This window comes from Callithrix jacchus, chromosome 8 (genome assembly GCF_049354715.1).
Source record: "Callithrix jacchus isolate 240 chromosome 8, calJac240_pri, whole genome shotgun sequence".
NCBI lineage: Eukaryota > Metazoa > Chordata > Mammalia > Primates > Cebidae > Callithrix > Callithrix jacchus.
The window spans coordinates 13,974,260-13,994,666 of NC_133509.1; the positions used below are offsets into that span (position 1 = coordinate 13,974,260).

The 20,407-nt window shown below is 48.6% G+C and overlaps 1 long non-coding RNA gene across 2 annotated transcripts in view; it reads left to right on the forward strand.

The window, feature by feature from the left end:
* The window catches only part of LOC103795536 (uncharacterized), a 48,718-nt gene extending 30,646 nt beyond the window's left edge, over nucleotides 1–18,072 (forward strand). Inside the window, exons 3-5 of one of the 2 annotated variants that reach the window (XR_013520768.1) lie at nucleotides 8,703–8,834; nucleotides 12,707–13,008; nucleotides 13,609–18,072. This is a non-coding gene — a long non-coding RNA (uncharacterized LOC103795536). Of the gene's footprint in view, nucleotides 1–8,702; nucleotides 8,835–12,706 lie in introns of both variants that reach the window. The other variant, XR_013520767.1, reaches the window with a different exon arrangement.
* The last annotated feature ends 2,335 nt before the right edge of the window (nucleotides 18,073–20,407 follow it).

Here is a 20,407-nt window from a genome sequence, read left to right on the forward strand (position 1 = left end):
TCCTAGTTATTTCTTGTCTTCTGCTAGCTTTTGAGTTTTTTTGTTCTTGCTCCTCTAGCTCTTTCAATTTTGATGATAGGGTGTCAATTTTAGATCTTTCCTTGTTTCTCATGTGGGCATTTATTGCTATAAATTTCCCTCTTGACACTGCTTTAAATGCGTCCCAGAGATTCTGGTAAGTTGTGTCTTCATTCTGATTGGTTTTGAAGAACATCTTTATTTCTGCCTTCATTTCATTGTTTATCCAGTTGACACTCAGAAGGAAGTTGTTCAGTTTCCAAGTGGTTGTGCGGGTTTGAGTGTGTTTCTTAATCCTGAGTTCTAGTCTGATTGTGTTGTGTCTGATAGACTGTTATGATTTTCATTCTTTTGCATTTGCTGAGGAGTGATTTCCTTCCAATGATATGGTCTGTTTTAGAGTAAGTGCAATGTGGTGCTGAGAAAAATTCTGTGGCTCTGGGATGGCGCGTTCTGTATATGTCTATTAGATCCACTTGGTCCAGCTCTGCATTCAAGTCCTGGATATCCTTGTTAATTTTCTGTCTTGTTGATCTAATATTGACAGTGGAGTGTTGAAGTCTCGCACTAATATTGTGTGGGAGTCTAAATCTTGTTTTAGGTGGTTAAGAACTTGCTTTATGTATCTGGGTGCTCCTGTGTTGGGGGTGTATGTATTTAGGATACTTAGCTCTTCTTGTTGGATTGATCCTTTTACCATTGTGTAGTGTCCTTCTTTGTCTCTTTTGATCTTTGTTGGTTTAAAGTCCATTTTATCAGAGACTAGGATTGCAACCCCTGCTTTTTTTTTTGTTCTCCATTTGCTTGGTAAATCTTCCATCCCTTTATTTTGAGTCTATGTGTGTCTTTGTATGTGAGATGAGTTTCCTGAGTACAGCACACCAATGGGTTTTGACTTTTTATCCAGTTTGCCAGTTTGCGTCTTTTGATTAGGGCGTTTAGGCCATTTACATTCAATGTTACTATCGTTATGTGTGAATTTGATCCTGCCATTTTGCTATGGCTGGTTTTCTTTCCTGTTAGTTGACTTGCTTTCTTCATTGCGTTTTTGGTCTTTGCCCAATCACTCACTGGTTTGCTTTTGCAGTGACTGGTACTTGTTCCTTTCCATGCTTAGTGTTTCTTTCAGGAGCTCTTGCAGGGCAGGTCTGGTGGTGACAGAATCTCTCAGTAATTGCTTGTCCGTAAAGGATTTTATTTCTCCTTCACTTACGAAGCTTAGTTTGGCTGGATATGAGATTCTGGGTTGAAAGTTCTTTTCTTTAAGGATGTTGAATATTGGCCCCCACTCTCTTCTGGCTTGTAGGGTTTCTGCCAAGAGATCCACTGTGAGTCTGATTGGCTTCCCTCTGTGAGTGACCTGACCTTTCTCTCTGGCTGTCCTTAGCATTTTTTCCTTCATTTCAACCCTGGTGAATCTGAAGATTATGTGCCTTGGGGTTGCTCTTCTTGAGGAATATCTTTGTGGAGTTCTCTGAATTTCTTGAATTTGAAATTTGTACTGCCTTGCTAGGCTTGGGAAATTCTCCTGGATAATATCCTGGAGTGTGTTTTCCAGCTTGGATTCACTCTCCCCATCATATTCAGGTACACCCATTAAGCGTAGATTAGATCTTTCCACATAATCCCATATTTCTTGGAGGCTTTGTTCATTTCTTTTCACTCTTTTTTCTCTTGCCTTGCCTTCTCTTTTTATTTCATTGAGTTGATCTTCAATCTCTGATATCCTTTCTTCTGCTTGATCAATTTGGCTATTAAAACTTGTGTTTGCTTCACATAGTTCTCATGCTGTGTTTTTCAACTCCATCAAGTCGTTTTTGTTCTTCTCTAAGCTGGTTATTCTAGTTAGCATTTCATTTCATCTAACCTTTTTTCAAGGTTTTTGGTTTCTTTGCATTGAGTTAGAATGTGTTTCTTTAGCTCAGAAAAGTGTGTTATTATTCACCTTCTGAAGCCTGTTTCTGTCAATTCATCGCACTCCGTCTCAGTCATGCTGTGATCCTGTGTTGTTGAGGAGTTGTGATCCCTTGAAGGAGAAGAGGTGTTCTGGTCTTTGGTTTCATCTTTTTTGCACTGGTTTTTTCCCATCTTTGTGGGTTTACCTGGCTGTGTTGTCAGGGAGCTGCTTGATGAGGTCACTTGTCTGCCTGTGGAGGCACTACTGGGTTTCTAGGGACTCCTTCAGGTTACTAGGGAAGCTTCCTGTGTCTTTTTTGTTTATACTGGGATATTAGGCCCATCTCTTCCACTGACCTGTAGAGGCTGCTGGGATGTTAAGAACGCAGTCCCGTTGCTATGTAGGCTTCCTGTGTTTTTTGTTAAAAAACTGGTAGCCCAGTCCCATCCCTCTAATGGTGGGTTGTGCCCTTCCTCCACTGGGCTGGATCATTCAGAGTTCAGCTCAGACTGTGGCACTGGCCGTGCAACCCACTAGAGTCAGAGCTTCAGCCCTCTGGGGTTTGTTGGGGAGGGTAGGGACCTTCCCAGCAGCACCCGCCATCTTCCACTTTCAGCTTCCTCTCTCTCCAGTCATGAGGTAGGGGCCCACCCAGCTGCTCCCGCTTACAGCTCCCTCGAGGGGGCAACAGCTCAGTCCGCAGGTTCTTCCAGCCATCTTTTGGGCTTATGTGTCTGTTTAGGTCTGTGCGCCAGTCTGGGACACCATCCTGGATTATTATTCAACTCCATGCTTGTAATTCCTGGCACTCGGCTGGCAAAGATCCCCTGTTTTGTGTATCGCTGAGGCTTTGGGGGAAGCACTGTATCTGGACCGGAGTTCAAGAGGGGGAGCCTCCGACTCGCCGGTCAGATATACTTTCTGGGTGAAGCTGCATCCCTCCCGCCTCGGTCTGCCCTGAGTGGGCTTTGCTCACCATGGGACCAGACCCGTTGAAGTGCACCTGGTATCTCGGTTGGAGCTAGGAGATCTCTGGATTTCTGCGTCTCTCTTACTGGGTGTTGTGCGCTGGAGTTACATCCATTCGGCCATCTTGGATCCCCTCTTTCCTGTTTTCTTTTCTTTTTTTGTCTTGCCCTGTTGCCCAGGCTGGAGTGCAATGGCACGATCTCAGCTCACTGCAACCTTTTCATCTCAGGTTCAAGCAATTCTCCTGTCTCAGCCTCCCTAGTAGCTGGGATTACAGGTGCATACCACCACACCCTGCTATTTTTTTTTTTTTTTTAATCTTTAGTATAGACAGGGTTTCACCATGTTGGCCAAGTTGATCTCGAACTCCTGAACTTGTGATCTGCCCACCTTGGCCTACCACCTCCGCCTCCCAAAGTGCAGGGATTACAGGTGTAAGCCCCCAAGCCTGGCCACTGCTAGGTACCTGCGGGAACTTTCAAAACTTCAGATTAGGCTAGGCACAGTGACTCATATCTGTAATCCCAGCACACTGGGACATCAAGGTGGATGGATCACTTGAGGTCAGGAGTTTGTGACCAGTCAAGCCAACATGGTGAAACCCCATCTCTATTAAAAGTACAAAAATTAGTTGGGTGTGGTGGCATGTGCCTCTGATCCCATACTCAGGAGGCTGAGGCAGGAGAATTGCTTGAACCCAGGAGGCGGAGGTTGCAGTGAGCTGAGATCACGCCACTGCACTCCAGCCTCCTGATACAGCAAGACTCTGTCTCAAAAAAAAAAAAAAAAAAAAAAAAAAAAAATCAGATTAGAGGGCCTATACACTCTAAATCAGAATGTGAAATGGTGAGGCCAACAAGGTTTATTTTTCCAATCTTCCCAAGGCTTCTTCTAGGGCCCAGCAGTCTGGTTTGCAACCCAGTCTTCTACAGCAATATCTTTCTATTCGTAAGAAGGAGCCAATGACACGTAGGTGTTAAATTAAGGTCTCTTGGATTAGCTTTTGGATCCACTGTTCCAAAAGGACAGGTTCTCAGGGGGCTGGCATTTTCTTGGAGTGAAGTGGGAGCTGCTGCAGGGGCTGAGGAAGTGGGAAGGAGCTCTTTGCTGCATTCCAGAGCAGATCTGGCTGTGAACAAACGAGGAAGAGCTTTAGTGTAAGCCGGGCTGAATGGATAATTAAACAGATAGCAAAACGGAATGCAGTTGCACACACCTCCCGGGAGCTGGCTGGGGGGAGATAATATGCTTTCCCGTTGTCAGAAGGCACAGGAGGAAAAACAACTGGGCCTGGCCGTTGGCCATTTAACAATATCGCTTTTGTAAACAAGTTGAAATATCCAATAACTGTAAAACTTATGGCATGTCCTTAAGAGCCTGTTGCTGTTTTCCCTATAAATGGATGAGCGTTTCTGACTGAAGGTGTTCTAATTAAACAGTCTGCATCCCCAGGGGCTGCAAGGTCATCCTCAGGAAGGAGGGTCTGACTCCTCCTCATGGCCTCAGGACCACGAGTGGGGGTGGTGAGCTTGGGGCGCTGCCAGGCGTTGCCAGGCGGTGTTTCGTTTGTTTTGTTAGTCACTATGCTGGATTGTAGCTGAACAGCTCTCCTCCTTCCCTTTGTTTGCAAAGACTCCAAAGAGCAATCCAGCACAAACTCAAAGAAGCAGACTCTTACAATAGAAGTGGGGCAGTGAGTGCCCAGCAAAGAGGCAGCCCTTCAGGCTGGGAGGAGAGAGAAGAAGGCTGGATCCGTTCATCAGAAAACACTTTGGCGGTGCAAGCAATATCCTATGACAGAAAGGTAGAAAGTCTAGTTCTAGGCCTAGAGGAGCTCACAGTCCTGATGGAAAGAGAATGCAATTACACATGCACACATGCACATGCTCACACATGCACTCACATACATACTCACACGCACACATGCACATGCTCACACACGTACTCACATACATACACGCACACATGCACACGCTCACACATGTACTCACATGCACACTCATGCACATGCTCACACATGTACTCACATGCTCTCACACGCACACTCACACACATGCTTACATGCACACTCATACCTGCACTCACATACATACTCACATGCACACTCATGCACACGCTCACACATGCACTCACATACATACTCACATGCACACTCATACCTGCACTCACATACATACACAAGCACACATGCACATGCTCACACATGCACTCACATACATACTCACATGCACATGCTCACACATGTACTCACACACATGCTCTCACATGCACACACACATGCTCACACATGCACGCTCACACATGCACTCACATACATACTCACATGCACACGCTCACACATGCACTCACATACATGCACACACATGTACTCAGACACATGCTCTCACACACACACACATGCTCACATGCACACTCATACCTGCACTCACATGCACACACATGCACATGCTCACACATGCACTCACATACATACTCACATGCACACGCTCACACATGCACTCACATACTCACATGCACACGCTCACACATGTACTCACACACATGCTGTCACACGCACACTCACACACATGCTCACATGCACACTCATACCTGCACTCACATACATACATGCACACTCATGCACATGCTCACACATGTACTCACACACATGCTCTCACATGCACACACATGCTCACACATGCACACTCATACCTGCACTCACATACATACACATGCACACATGCACATGCTCACACATGCACTCACATGCATACTCACATGCACACGCTCACACATGCACTCACATGCATACTCACATGCACACGCTCACACATGCACTCACATACATACTCACATGCACACACTCACACATGCACTCACATACATACTCACATGCACACGCTCACACATGTACTCACACACATGCTCACACGCACACTCACACACATGCACACTCATACCTGCACTCACATACATATGCACACATGCACATGCTCACACACTGATGCACAAGCTCACACACTCATACATGCACACTCATGCACACATGCTCACACTAACACACATGCACAGGCTCACATGCTCACACACACATGCACACATGCACACATGCACATGGTCAAACATGATCACACTCATGCACGGGCTCACATGCTCACACACATGTACACTCATGCACACACTCATGCTCACATGCACTCATGCATATGTTCACACATGCTTACTCACAAACACACATGCACACACATGCTCACACTCATACCCATGGTCACACATGCACACTCATATACATGGTCACATGCTCACACATGGACACACACGCTTACATATATTCACACACTCATGCACAGGGTCACACATGCTCCCACTCACACACATTCATGCTCACTCACACGCTCACTCACACACACATGCTCACTCATGCACACACACATCCTAAAAAGGGAATCAAGGGGCAGGATCCCAGCACTAGTAAGTGGAGCAGATCAGTGGTGGCGGGCAGGGGTGAGGGGACAGTGCTCTGGAGCTGGGGTTCTTCATAGAGGAATCACAGAAACTCAGGGCTGAGTGGGATCCTAAGGCCACTTGGTGCAAAAGTCAGCTCTCACTCTCTTCCTCCCCTTTCCTCATCGATGTGGAGCTTCACAGGTAATGGGCACAGTCCTCTGCAAGACTGTCCTCATTCCAGACATCAGCAGCAAGCTCACGGGTTTCCCAGGCCACTCATACCCTATCCAGTTGGCCACAAATTTAGGAGTTCCCATGATCACCCTCAGATTTGATAATTTGCTAGAAAGACTCACAGGACTCAGGGAAGCACTATATTTAAGATTATAATTTTTAAAATTGTAGTAACATACACATAGCATAAAATTTACCACCTTAGCCATTTTCAGATGTCCAGTTCAGCAGTGCTAAGCACACTTGCATTGTTGTGCAACCAATCTTGGGGACACTTGTCACCTTCCAAAACTTAAACTCCATACCCATCAAACAACCACTCCCCATCATCCCTCCCAGCTCCTGGAACATACAGTTTCAGTGTCTGTAATTTGATTCCTTAGGTGCTTTGTACAAGTGGAATCCTACCGCATTTGTCTTTTGGGCCATTATAGTTTTATTATAGCAGAACATTACAAGTCAGAGCCAACTAGAGAGAGAGAGACATGTACACGAGGTATGGGTGGATTTTGAATGCAAAGCCCCCACCATCCTCAGGGACACATCACCCTCTCAGGCTTGAATGTGACCAACTCACAGGACTGCCAACCAGGGCAGCTCACCAAAGCTTCATCAGTGTCCAGAGTTTTTATTGGTGTTTCACATAGCCATAATTGATGGACTCATTGCCCATGTGATGGAATTCAATCTTTAGCCCACCTCCCCTCCCCAGAGGTTAGGCTGATATCCTATGACTCAAAAACCCAGCTCTCTAATGCCATGACTGCTTCTCCAGACATAGCCAGTCCTTATCCTGAATTATCTCATCAGCATAAATGATGGAGGAGCCCACCGCAAGTCACCTCATCAGCAGAAGCTTCCACGTGTGTTCTAAGAGGCTCACAGTGACTAGCAACAACAGGGCCCTGTAACCCTCGTGGGAGATCAGAGATGTCTTTCTAACAGCTCATAGGCCCTACTGCCTTCGTTGAAGGGTGACCTCCAAATATATGCCCACATCCAGAAACCCATGAATGTGAGTTTATTTGGAAAAAAAATTCTTTTCAGATGTAATTATAGTTGAGAATCTCAAGATGACATCATTTTGGATTACCCAGATAAGCCCTAAATCCAATAACAAGTGTCCTTGTGAAAGACACACAGAGGAGAGATGGAGAGAAGAGGAAACGGCTTTGGGGAGACAGAGGCAGAGACAGGTGATGCTACCACAAGCCGAGATGACCACGGCCACCAGAAGCTGGAGGCACGAAGGAAGGAGTCTCCCCTTGAGCCTTCAGAGGGATCACAGCCCACCAGCCTTGATCTGGGGCTTCTGGCCTCCGGAACTGTGAGGAAATCTATTTCTGCTGCTTTAAGCCACCCAGTTTGTGGTAATTTGTCATAGCAGCTACAGAAAACTAACACAGAGAGCCTAAACAACACCCCACACACGCCATGGCTTCCCCTCAAGACAGACTGAAAGAGGGACTAAAGGGACACTGAGGCAGGCACCCTGAAAGAGGCCAGGGCAGATGGTGGCAGCCCGGCCCACAGGCTTCTCCATCTTCTCCTTGGCAAGACAAGCCCCCGGCCTCTGTTGCCCACTCTCCTCTGCACAGACACCCACTGCAGGAAGGGCTCCGTTCTAGTCTGTGAAAACCATTCATGGTCAACCTGCTTCCTTTATCAGTGATGAGTTAAGGGGTGGGCATGTTTCCTGGCCAGTGAAATGTGAGAGGAAAGATTTCCTGGTTTTTACAAAGGGATGTTGGGGAGGAGATGGTTCCTTCTCTCCTGGACCTGTCGGGGTGGATGGCCACAGCAGACTCCTTGTGACCATGAGGGCAGAAAGTTCGCTCACTGAGGAGGATCAAAGGCAAAACAGGAAAGAACCTGTTGACTCCCTGATGATATCGTCCAGCCCCGCCCCCTGGACTTTTTATAGTGGTGATAATTAATTCCTTCCTTTTGGGCCTTTTGGATCAGACTTTCTGCTACTTGTGGCCAAAGCACCTTTACTCAATGGTTTTCAAACATTCTTAACCAAATCTCATTGTGAAAATATTTTACATTGGAATCCAGATCCATACAGAGAACTGAAACGAATAATTCACAAAATAGTGTGTATAACACATTTGGATATTTTCTATCTATTCTTTTCTTTTTTACTTTTTTTTAGTTGCTGGTCACAACCTAGCATTTGTTGACTGATTTCATGATCCGCCAGTTGTCACAACACACAAGTTGCAAAGCACTATCTGGAAAAACGAAACAAAAACCAGAAATATTTGCCAAGGAGAGAGACAGAGAAGTAAGTTTTCCCAGTGGAGGCAAAAATCACACAGACCCTGCCCCAGACACCAAGATGGTGTCTTGGGGCACTGGTTGGGTACAAAGAAAGACAGGTGGAGAGGGACATGGGGGGTGAGACAGAGATGGAGGAAGAGCCCCACTCAGACAGAGCTGCACACCCACAGATGCTGACATGATACCCTGAGAAGGGCAGAGCGGGAGGCTGGCAGAATCAAGTGGAAAACACAGAAGTCCAGGGTTGAGAAGGGAGAGACAACGAGATACAGGAAATTAAAAATGAGATGCAGAGACAGATGTGCAAGCAGGCTGGGAAGTGGAGATTCTAAGGCCGAGACCCAAAGGAGACACATCCCAGAATAAGCTGGAGCATGAGGGGCCTTTGCACAAGCCGGGGTCTCAGAGTCCAGCTGCAGGCTGGGGCTCGGCCACTCGGGAGGCTTGGTTGTCACTTCACCTTTCAGCCCCTGCTTCCTTCTCTGAGAACCCAGCTAGCAGTCCCTCCTTCTCACGAGTGTGGAGAAAGTCACACTGCAAAGCAAGCACCAGGACTTAGGGTCTCTAAAGGATGGATGGATGGATGGATGTCTGGAAGGGCTGTCCTCACAGACCCCTGCCCTTGGCCGGACACAGAGTCTTTCACTGCCACCCACCCACAGCGTCCCCAGTGTCCCTCTCCAGACAGTCCCCTCCCCTGCTTCTCTGCCCAAAGGAGGGAAACCCATTTCCCTGGGAACAGCTGTGTTTCCTCAACAAACAAATGTTCCCTTAAAACGTTTCTGAGGAAGAGCGGATGGTAATGAGCGAACATCTGGCCAAGCGGCACACTTTCGTTTTTTGGCAGCTCCGGAGCCCGCCAAGTGAGTATTCCCTAATGTTCACCACATCCCAGCCCCTGCTATTCCCAATCAGGCTTGTACCACTACGCCTCAATTAAGAGCAGATGCGGGGCTGAGCGAACGAGGAGGAAAAAACACCCTTCCCCAGCGTCCCTCTGCGCTGCTCAAAATCCAGGGAAGTGGTCTGAGAACTCACAGCGACTCCAGCTTCTGCCTTTGGACTTCATCCGTCCATCCATCCATCCATCTGTCCATCCATCCAGCTTCCCCTGCTGTGGCCTTTGGGGATACAGACATGAACAACAGATCCTTGCCCCCATCTGGCTCCTAGACAGTCTTCTTCCCTATAATACAGGCATTGGCAAACTGGCTCTACAAAGGGCCAGATGAAAAATATCTGGCTTTGCAGGCCACATGCTCTTCGTCACAACTCTTCAACTGCACTGTTGCAGTGTGAAAACAGCCACGGACAAGTCATAAATGAATGAGCACAGCTGTTCCAATAAAACCTTATTTACCAAAATGGTGGCAGGCTGGATTTAGCCCATGGGCCATAATCTGCCAACCTCTGCTATATGACAACATCCTAAGTTGAGGTGATCACATCTTGGGGTATCTGCCTTAAGAATCCCTCACCCGCTGCACTGCATGAGCCCTGCTATCTCCTCCCCAACCCACTCTGGTGGACTCAATTAATTGGCCCACCCTGGGAAGACAAGGTGGTGATACCTGACCCAGCTGGGCTACTCAGTCTTTCTCCAGGCTTAGGAATTGGACCAAGTGGGTCAGTTGGGTCTGGAGCTCATTTACACTGGGAACTGAGGGGCCACCATCTTCTTCCTGCCTCCTAGATAGAGATGCAGAGAAAAGTGGGCTACAGACGGTGCAAAATTTTGGTCTGAATATTTGCATGTCCTCTAAATTCATGTGTTAAAACCCTCACCTGCAAAGTGATGGTATTAGGAGGTGGGGGCTGTGGCTAGATATGAGGGTGGAGCCTTCATAAGTGGTATTGGTGTCCTTATAAAAGAGACCCCAGAGAGACCCTTGCCCCTTTCATCGTGTGAGGACACAGTGAGACGGCACCATGTCTGAACCAGAAAGCAGGCCATCACCAGATACTGAATCTGCCAGCAGCTTGGTCTTGGACTTCCCAGCCTCCAGAACCATGAGAAATAGATCTTCGTTGCTTATAAGCCACCCAGTTTATGGTATTTTGCTGTAGCAGCCATAAGGGACTAAGACGGGAATGAAATAACCCATGTGGAGAGAGGCTTCCTGGCATCCTAATTTGCTTTCGGACTGTCCCATCCTGTCCTGAGCCCTGCCTACATTACGACCCTGGATTCCCCAGAGCCCCCTGGATCCTTCTTAAGGAGTCTGCTTTTCTGTTGATACTGGCTTAAGTTGGTACTTGCTTCAACTAAGCAAGCAAGGCATTCTGCACCACTTTCTGCCTCTGCACGCCGTTCATTGGATTACTGCAGGGCTTGCCCTGCAGTAGATACCTAGGAAAGTAAGACATGTCCTTGCCCTCCAGCAGCAGATAGGTAACAAAATAGGGAAGATGGACATCTGTGTTCCTCACTCTTGCACAAGCCACGATGTACTTGGAGTGCGTCAACTGCCAAGGAGGAAGGGGTATGGAGTAGGAGGTGGGGAAAATCTGAGAGCCTTGGCAGAGGAGGCGCCTGCTGTACCCCTTGGAGGGTGAGTTGACTTTGGGCAGAAAAATAAAGTGGAGGGGGCAGTGCTTGAGTTTAGAGCAATATTTTCCAAATTAGGTTCATAGAACGCTAATTCCAGGAGGAGTTTTCTGGTATCCATCCTCTCCTTTCTTACCCATCCACCTTTGATTCCATCCAATTGATAATGCACTCCTTAGAAATACTCACTCTCCCAGGCTCCTTTGCAGCTAGAGTGATCATGTGATGTACTTCTGACCAATGAGATGTAAGCAGAAATCAGCTGGAGGGTGCTTACAGGATATAAAGGTTCAAACTCACCTTTGCACCTTGCCTTCTCCTTCCTGCCTGGAATGTAGGTGTGGTGCCTGAAGGGGCTTTTTGCAACTATCAGGATGAAAGCTACATGCTAAGGAGGGCGGAGCAGGAAGCTGGAAGGAGTCTGGGTTCCGGTGCCATGTCCGGGCCACCATAGCCCTGGACTGCTTATTTCTGTACTGGTTACTGAGGGATTAGTGTCCTTATAAAAGTCTCCCATTTGTGACTCAACACACTTCTAACCAATGCAATGTTTAATGATAAAAGAGTTCTAAGGACCAAATCAGTTTGTGGACACCAATTTCCACTATCAGAGATTCACAAAATAGATTATTACAGGTTCTCAGAAACTTAATATGAAGATCACTGTTTAACCCAGTGTTTCCCAAAATGTTTGTTCACCAACACCTCCACTGCCAGGATGCCAATGGGCATCCCATGGAACACACTTTGGGAAACAGGCTATAGAGGAAGAAGTATAGGCTTCAGGGTTAAGGAAGATCTGGGTTGTAATGCTGTGTGGCTTCAGACATCTCATATAACCTCTCCAAGCCTGAGGTTCCTATTCTATAAAACAAGTGAGGGACATTACAGGTTACAGATAATCCAGGCAAAGCGCTCGGCACCGTCTGTGGCTCCTAGTCATCAACAATTCTCATTAGCTGCTAGGATCGTGTTTTGAAAGGAATGTAGCATCAGAGACAGAAGAACCTGACTTGAGTGATGGTTTGCCACTTTCTTCCTCTGTGACCCTGGGCCAGTGACTGCACTTGTCCGAGCCCCTGTGTTCTGAATGGCGGAGCAGGAATTACAGTGTCTACTTGGGCAAGAGGTGGTATGTGGAAAAGCCTGGCTCCAGGAGGACCTTCCCCCAAGGAGGTCTGGAGGAGCCCAGAGCTCTGCCACCAGGCCTTGCCTCCAGTCCCTGCAGGCCAGCCCTTTGCCCCAGAAAGGCTACAGCTTTTGGCTTTTGCATTTTCATTTGTACGGCATCTGCCTCGCCTCCCTGCCCACTTGTCTGTCTTCCCCAGGGGATCGCCATCGGACCCTTCCTGGAGCCCCCCAGCGCAGAGCCTCTGCTCCAGGATCCAGCCGGTTCTGTCTCCTCATGAGCCACACCTGCAGGGCCCAGTGAAGCCTCCCAGCCTTGCAGGGCTCCTCCGAGCCCTCCCAGGCAGCCACATCACGAGGCTCAAGCAAGAGCACAGGGGCGTGGCCTGATGTCCGGATGCATCTTCACACTGCGCACGAGGTCTTGGGGAAATTGCTTCTCCTTCGAGCCTGTTTCCTCTATAAAAGGAAGGGGTTGCAACATATGGAATTGAAAATGAAGGTAAGACTTGCTTCACGGGGTTGTCAGGAAGATGAAATGAGGAAGAAAAGCACATCTGTACGCACATTCGTTGGTCGCTATTATTTACATTTTATTTTCTCAGCCTTACTTTCGAGGCCTTTCATTCTCCTTGTTACCCTCTCTCTTCTTCACGGTGAGCTTGACATTTCCTTCGACATGTGCCGAGTGTTAACTATGTGCTGGGTACCCTGTTTGTATTATCTTAGTTCATCTTCCCCCAAATTCTACGAGGTAAATCTCCCCCCCCCCCCTGCTTTTTTTTCTTGAGACGGAGTTTCACTCTTGTTGCCCAGGCTGGAATACAATGGTGACATCTCAGCTCACCACAACCTCCGCCTCTCAGGTTCAAGCGATTCTTCTGCCTCAGCCTCCCGAGTAGCTGGGATTACAGGCATGCGCCACCACGCCTGGTTAATTTTGTATTTTTAGTAGAGATAGGGTTTCTCTGTGTTGGTCAGGCTGGTCTCGAACTCCCAACCTCAAGTGGTTCACCCCCCTCGGCCTCCCAAAGTGCTAGGATTACAGGCGTGAGACACCATGCCCAGCCTGGAAAATCTTCCTTTTATTCCTATGTTCCAGTTAAGGAAAGAAGCTCAGAGAGGCGGAGTCACTGGCCCCGGTCAGATGGGGTATATGTAGCAGATCTGAGACTGAAACCAGGTATTCCGGTGTTGAAGCTAACCCTGCTAACTACGGCACTACCCTGCTTCCCTGCTGGCTGCCAAAACCTGTCTGTCGATCCTGACTCCAGGCTAGCGAGGCTCATCTGTTTCAGGAAGAGATGTCGTACCGCATTAGTCATTGACATGTTAGCGTGAACGGAAACCTACTTTCTGAAATTCTTTTCTAACTTATCTCAGGCAGAGGTCCCTGCTGCCTCCTCTGTGCCCCCAAAGCTTTTGTAATTCCCCATCATAGGCTTGTCATGGTACCTGTCTGCTGCTCTGAACCGAATCTGTGGATTGGTCAAGGATTACATGTATTCATCTCAGTGTCCCCAGTGACCAGCACGGCACCTGCCACTAAGCAGACACCCATTTAAATCTGATGAATGAACAAATGAAGTGAGTTAATCATACCCCCTAATGAAAGCCATGTGCATCAATGAATCTTGAGGCACTTTTCATTTTGGTGACATGACAGTGATAGGTACTTAGAGTCAGGGCTGGTCCTACCAGGAAGGGACTATACACTGGGGAGACCCCAAAGTTTCCTTCTCTTCCCAGAAACTCTCCCTCCCCTCATTGCTGCTCACTATTAGAGCTCTGCCTTTCACTGTGGGCAGATTGCCCTCCCCCTGGAAAGGCCTCTCTCTTCCTTTAAACTTCTGTTCAAGTCCCAGCTCCTTCCAGAAGTCCTCCACCCAAATCCTGAGGCATCCCCCACGTCTCTGAACTCCTGGGTTCCACTGCAGATTTTCTGTAGCCAGACACCAATAGAAACCAACCAGGTGTTAAACAGAGAACACATCGGAGGGCTCTTGAGCATGCTCAGAGCTGACGTGAAGGCAAGAAACCCAAGCATAGGCAATGCGCAGGAGTGAAGGAAGCCAGGCGTTCAGTCCTCAGCCGGGTCCACACTGCAGGGATTACCTGGTGAGGTGGCTGCTACTGGCCCTGGACCTTGCTGCTAGGATGAGCACAGAACTGCCCTTACTTCTCATCCCTCACTTTTTTTTTGAGACGGAGTTTCACTCTGTAGCCCAGACTGGAGTGCAATGGCACTATCTCAGCCCACTGCAACCTTCGCCTCCCAGGTTCAAACAATTCTCTTACCTCAGTCTCCCGAGTAGCTGGGATTACAGGCGCCCGCCACCACACCGGGCTAATTTTGTATTTTTAGTAGAGATGGGGTTTCACCATGTTGGCCAGGCTAATCTCAAACTCCTGACCTCAGGTGATCCGCCCGCCTCAGCCTCCCAAAGTGCTGGGATTACAGGCGTAAGCCACCGCACCTGGCTCACCACACACCTATAATCCACCTCCATCTTGGAAGGAGCAAAGGGGCCAAGCTTTGATCGGGTGCCTGCGTCCTCAGCACAGCAAAGTGGGTCTGTGTTCCATACCAGGCCACACTCCAGGACATGTTGCACAAATGCAGCCAGGGCTCAGGGCCACTGCCATCCACCCCTCTGGCTGCCCAGCCTTCATATCCATCCCTCTCCTGTTCTCATTGTTTGCCAGGGTGTGAGAAGTGAGCACATGCAAGAGCTTTGTAGGAGGAAGACTCAGCAAGGCTTGCCGATGAATTGGGTATGGGATGAGCAGAAGGACTAAAGCTGCCTCCTGGGTTTCTGGCCTGCAGAGCTAAGGGGATGGGGATGGAGATGTCATCACAGAGGTGGGGCCACTCCAAGAGGAGATGGTGTTGGAAACAGGTCCATAGCTCACTCTCTGTACACCCCCTCCAAAGCTTCCAGATCGTCCTCTTCCCCCAGAGCAGTTTCTCCTGGCTCTGCTCTGTGCTGTCCTCTGGCCACACCCCTTTACCAGGCCACTATTTCCCAGCAGCAGCATTTTAGGTTCCCTGTTCCTCAGCAAGCTCTCTCTAGCCCTCAGGCTAATGCCTTTTTCTTTCTTTAGCAATATATAGCCTGTAATCCCAGCACTTTGGGAGGCCAGGGGAGGCAGGTCACTTGAGTCCAGGAGTTCAAGACCAGCATGGGCAACCTGGTGAAACCCCATCTCTACAAATAAATAAATAATTAGTTAGCCAGGCATGGTGGCATGAGCCTGTAGTCCCAGCTACTTGTGAAGTGAGAGGATTGCTTGAGCTGGGAGGTCAAGGCTGCAGTGAGCCAAGATCGCACCACTACACTCCAGCCTGTGTGACAGATTGAGACCATGTCCCAAACAAACAAACTAAAAACAATACATACAGGCCAGACACAGTGGCTCACACCTGTAATTCCAGAGCTTTGGGAGGCTGAGCTGGGAGGATTGCTCGAAGCCAGGAGTTGGAGGCTGCAGTGAGTTGTGATCATGCCATTGCACTCCAGCCTGGGCGACAGAGTGATACTCCGTCTCAAAAAAAAAAGACCTATCCCACGTTATACTTTATTGCCTGTCTACCGTGCACCTGGCACAGCACTGGGGTCTCAGTTCATCTCTCACCCATTTTGCCTACGGGCTGGTGAGGTGGGCAGAGCTCGCTCATCACAGGCAGAAACTCAGGTCCAAATCTTAGAAACTCATCCGAATGTTCACAGCCACCCCAGAGCAGGGGCTGGACTCAGACTCCGATCTTTATTCCTTTTCCCAGCACTGCCCACCCATGTGGGGCTGCCTGGCTATCGCCCCTGGGAAGAGAAGCTTTTTCTAATTGGCTAATTCTGTGGGAAAAGCTGGGTGGGGGATGTTTGGGGACAGGTAGGGATGGCCGTGAGAGAAGGTGATGGAGTTCGGCTTCATTCTAGGACCCGCCAGGCCAGGGGGGTCCCCACCCTCTGGTGATGCCTCCCTCCAGGAAGAGAAAGCTTGAGGCCACTGGCACAGAGCCCTCTGAAAGCAGCTGCCCAGGTCACCCAAGCCTGCTCTAGAGAGAGGCTCCTGAGCCCCCAGCAGGGCCAGCTCTGGGGGACAGGGAAAGGGCCCTGTTTTCCCCCTCTCATCCACATCTGTCTTAATGCCAGAGCAGTGGCCACAGGGAGAAATGGGGACTCTGTAACCTGTGCAGCATTGAGGGACCCTTAGGATGGCCAGAGAGGAGGGGGAGGACAGGGAGAGGAAATCATAGAGAGATGGAAACGGCTCCCCACCTCCCCTCCCTGTCCCATCTCCCTCCCTCCCTCTTCTTTCCCTTCAGAACGTAGGAGCCCCAGGCCCCCTGAAAGGCTACAGTGCTGAATTACATTACCACCACGCCGGGCTACTTTTTGTATTTTTAGTAGAGACAGTCATCTTCTAACTACACGCTCAGGTCCCTGGGCCCCAGCTTCCTGCTCAGGCTCCTGGAATTTTGGAGAAAGAGCTGCTGCCCTGCTAGCTGGCCTCCAAGTCCCCAGCCCCCAAAGGTTGACTTAGCTCCCCTCTCAGACGGGACTCGCTCTCGCGATTTGTTAATGGTGACACTCACATGAGTTTGTATTAATCGCCCTGATGAGGGTCATGTCCAAAGTGGAATGGGTGGGAATAAACAGTTCAAAAATCCATTAGGAAATGAGTCCACGGGTGGCAGAGTGACTGTGTGATTTATCCTTCATCCAGGATGTCATCTATACTTGGTAGGATGACCAGATGACGTATCTTCCAAACAGAGACACTTGTGAGCGAGAATGAGGGGTCATTAGTAATTATGCCACACAGCAGGTGTAAATCAGGCTTTCCCCAGGTGCCTTGGACCTGTAGTCACCCATTAATTGGGAACTGGGACCCATTTTTTTTCCCTCTCATTAGCTCCCGTGAAAGTCTGGGCAAGTTTCATGGTTCCCAATGTAGAAATGAAGAAACTGAAGTTACGAGCAGGGAGGGGATGTGCCCAAGACCATCCTCTGTGGCCCTTGTGACCGGCCCAGCCCCTCATCACACTGGCTCAGAGCTTACCTGCGTGTCCAGAGAACCTACAAGGGGTCCAGCCCTCAGGGCCACAAAGGGATTCTGGAATTCTGGAGGCTGAAGATACAGATAAGTTTATGGTCTAGGTGAGGGGAAACCCTGGCCAGAGACAAGGGGTTGGACGAGATGACCTCGAGGACATGCGCAGCTGTAAAGGAGGAACCAAGTGTCAGACCCCACTTGGGGCTGCATGCTGCATTGTGCCTTAATAACCACAAGAGGGAGCCCTCGCACCAACAAAGACACATGCCTTGAAACGTTCTCCCAAAGCTAGAACCAGGACCCTTTCACGTTTTGCTACCTGTTGTTTTAAGTTCTAATTATTTTTCATTTTGAAGCAATGTTATAAGTGCAGAAAAGTTTCAAGTACAGTACAAGTAATTCTCCTCCCCTCTCCAAACCATTAAGAGTAACTTGATGAAATCACTCCCCAGGTTCACCATTTTTCTTTAAATACAGTTCTTAGTATTTTATTTACTTTTTTTTTTTTTTTTTTAGATGGAGTCTCATTGCTCACTGCAACCTCTGCCTCCCAGGTTCCAGTGATTCTCCTGCCTCAGCCTCCCAAGTAGCTGGGATTACAGGTGCCCACCACCACGCCGGGCTACTTTTTGTATTTTTAGTAGAGACAGGGTTTCACCATGTTGGCCACGCTGGTCTCAAATTTCCGACCTCAGGTCATCCACCCGCCTCGGCCTCCCAAAGTGCTGGGATTATAGGCGTGAGCCACCGCGCCTGGTCATCAAATTCTTTAGTGCCTGTTTCCTGTAAACCAAGTCATCTTCTAACTAACCACACTATAGCCATCACACTCAGCAAGCAGACACTGAAGCATCACTGACGCATAATCTCCAGCCGCCTTATTGTTTGCTGTGTTCCCCGTGATGTTCTTTGCAGCAAAGAGCGCAGGTCAGAATCATGCTTCTCTTAGTCGTCAAGTCTCCCCCGTCAGCTTCCATCTACAACAGCGCCTGTGCACTTCCTTGACGTTCTGACCACGGTGCTATTGTGGGATGTCCCTCAGTTTAGGGTTCTAGGACGTTTCTCATGAGTAGATTCAGGTCCTGCATCTGTGGTAGGAATTCCACAGGGCTGTTCTGTGATGCCGTCTCCTTGCTGCACCCCACAGCGGGGGCAGGGTTTCCATCTGTCCCATTCCGATCACTCGAGGAGGGTGGCCTCTGCCAGGCTTCTCCCTGCTACTTATTCTTTCGCTCTTTGTAATTGGTATGTATTTTTGTGGGAGGCCCTTGATACCATGTAACTATCCTGATTCAATGTACTGCTTTATTTATTCATGTGAATATGGACTCATGGTTTATTTGACTCAGTGGATTATAACCTGTTATTGACATTATGTATTTTGGTGCTACCAGTGGGAGTCCCTTTGGGGTGTGGTGCCTGTGCCTTTTGACATGTCCCCATCATTCTGTGAGCACTTCCTTGCTTTCTGGCACCCCAAGGTGCTCCACACTCATCTTGCACTTTCTCTGCCCCAGTTCTGAATCAGTCATTTCTCCAGGAAGTCCTGATATATGAAATGGAGAATGTCACTAACATTTTTAGAAGCCGAGATCTGGACTCCAGTGTGCTAGCTGCAATTGGAAAGTCACTGCTCCCAGGCCCTCTCGGTGGTTAGAGCTATGAAATATACATTTCACACCTATGCTTATTTCCCTGTCTCTCTATCACTATGTATCTATCTAACCATGAGTCAAACTCAACACTTTCAATTCCAATTGATACCACAGTTCAATCTGGCCATCTCCCTTCCCATATTTGTAACTCCCTTTTCTGATAGTGAGGACCTCAGCTCCTGTTATCTTTAGTATCTTTACTTTAAAAATCAATCCTCCTATATATAATGAATTTCCCCTCTCTACCACCTCCTCCTCCTGCTGAGGATGCCCTCCTTGCCCACTCAGGCTTTGGCACTCCCCGATGGGTCACTACTGACAGCTCCCTCCATAGGGATGCTGTCCTCACCTGCTCACACCTCCCAGCAGGGTACCCCTCCCACCTGGTCTTCAGCATGCTGTGTGGGCTGCCGCGCCCCACGTGGGCACCCTCCTCACACTGCACAGGCTTTCAGGCACTATGGTCTGCATGTGTCCTCCAAATTTCAGGTGTTGGAAATTTAATCCCCAATGCAGTAGTGTTGAGAGGTGAGACCTTTGAGAGGTGATTAGGCTATGCAGGCTCTACCCTTATGAATGGGTGAACGCTGCTGTCATGGGAGTGGGCTCATTAGCGTGGGAGCGGGTTCCTCATGCAAGGATGAGTTCAACCTCATTCCTTTTCATGCAGGAGCTCTCTCTTTCCCATGTGATGCCCTCCATCTCGTTGTGACCCAGCAAGAAAGCCCTCACCAGATGTGGCACTGTGATCTTGGACTTCCCAGCCTCTAGGACCACAAGTCAAGTGCATTTCTGTTCATTACAAATTACCCAGTCTTGGATATTTTGTTACAGCGGCACAAAATGGACCAAGACAGGTAATTGGCACCAAGAAGTGGGGCTGTTCCTATGATAGATAAGCAAATATGTGGATGCAGCTTTGAAACTGGACAATGGGTAGAGGCTAGAAGAATTTGGAGAAGCAGGCTAGAAAAGCCCAGATTGCCATGAACAGAGCGTTAAGGGTGATTTTGGTGAGTGCTCAGAAGAAAAGACATGTAAAGAACTCCGGAACACCTTAGAGGTGACCGAAGTGGTTGTGAGCAGAACATTTGTAGAAATATGGATGGTAAAGGTCATTCTGATGAGGTCTCAGATGGAACTGAGAAACGAGGTGTTAGGAACTGGAGCAAGGCCGTCCTTGTCATA